Below are 1908 nucleotides of genomic sequence, written 5' to 3'. Positions count from 1 at the left end.
TATATATATATATATATACCAACTTTCTAGAAACTGGAAATTGGAAAATTAACAAGTTTCCTAGAGGCGCCTGAAGAAACCAGCTCTGTTGACATTTTCACATATACCTTTCACTTTCATATGTACTTTTTTTTGCCTTTTCTTCTTTGAAAAGACTTAACAGCACTAGTGGAAGGGGCAGATGCAGGTTTGCAGGGGTCTGGAATACATGCAGTTTGAGAGTTTTCTATGTGAAAAATTATAAGATATTACCAAAGCAAAATTAAGTATGCACATGAGAATTTATTCGGAATAATAAGAAAAATCACAACATATTAACTGGCACTCTGGAGATTCAGATCCCTTTCTTCTAAGCTCTCTTGGGATAATTTATTAGGAGTGTTTCCTGATTGCATCTTGGCTTGACCTTTTTATCTAGTACACTCTGCAACTCCAGTATGCAAAGGGACCTGTATGTTGCAAGCCCTGAAGCTTAAACTTTATTACTGCCATAGACATCTGCCTCTAGGGAATGAATGAGAGGGCATATTTAATGTAATCAACTCACTGAAAAGTTCAAATTTTAAAATAATATGAATCCCACTTTCCCTTTTAAATTTCTTTTAAAATCATTGCCAGAGGATACGTGCACTTTCTAAAGAGAGAAAGAGAACCTTCTGTGGGGCATGGTCATGCCACGATCTCTTCTCCTCCATTTCTCCATTCCATAAGGATTTTGGACACACACATACAAGCCCAGAGTGGTTTTCTAGCAGCTGGTGCTGGAGTTAGAACTGTTGACCACATGAGATCCAGCTCCTACTGTGGTGCTTAACTACTGCAATGTGAGGACAGCCTGAGTAGTAGTTTCTTACTGGTTCTATCATGTATTACCACAAACTTAATGGCTCAAAACAACACAAATTTATCATACAGCTCTAGAGGTCAGAAATTCATAATGGATCTTACTGGGCTAAAGTGGAAGTGTCAACAGAGCCTCTAGAAAAGAAACTTTCTTTATGTTTCAGTTTCTAGAGGCTGCTTGCATTCCTTGGTCCACAGTCCCTTTCCATCTGCAAAACCAGCATGGTGTGATTATTTCTGACATCATATCACGGTTCTGTTTCCTCTTCCACATTTAAAGACCATTGTGATGACATTAGGTCCATGCAGAAATCCAGAATAATCTCCCTGTCATAAAGTCAGCTGGTTAGCTACCTTAATTCCATCTGCTCCCTTTGTTGCCCTTTGTCTCATAAGACGCCATGTTCTGGGGAATTAGGATGTGGACATCTTTGGGAGGTGATTATTCTGTCTACCATAGTGGGCAAGTTATTTGAATGCTAAATACATCTGAAAATGCTTTAGTAATCAGATTTCCATAACTCTTTCTTGGCTCTCGATTTAGAGAATTTTTAATGTTATTTTTAATTGGACTCGTGTGCAGGAAGCAGAAACAGTTGTACATTTCAGAATGGAAAGAGAATAAGCACTCCAAGCTCAGCATGCCCATAGTCTGCTTCCTGTGTGTTTTTTTTTTTTTTCAAAAGAAGAGAGCCTCAAAACTCTACAAATGCTAGAAAACATCAGAAATAGAATTTTTACCTAAAGAATGTAGAACTGCAAATAAGATGGCCAAATGAAACACACTTTCCCTCTCTTGTATACCACACTAAAACTACAGTAAAGGGTTTTTGTTGTTGTTGCTTTAAAGCCATTTATAAAAAATAAAAAATAAAAAAAACCCTACAGCTAACATTATACTGAACATTACACTGAAAGCTTTCAGCTTTTCTACTAAAAACAGGTACAAGACAAGGCTGCCCACTTTCTCCACTCCTATTCAATATAGCACTGGAAGTTCTAGCCAATGTGATCAGACAAGAGAAGGAAATAAAAGGCATTCCAATAGGGGAAGAAGAGCTGTTT

The sequence above is a fragment of the Tupaia chinensis genome, unplaced genomic scaffold (assembly GCF_000334495.1).
Source record: "Tupaia chinensis unplaced genomic scaffold, TupChi_1.0 Scaffold138322_1, whole genome shotgun sequence".
Lineage (NCBI taxonomy): Eukaryota > Metazoa > Chordata > Mammalia > Scandentia > Tupaiidae > Tupaia > Tupaia belangeri.
This window is presented reverse-complemented; position numbering follows the sequence as displayed.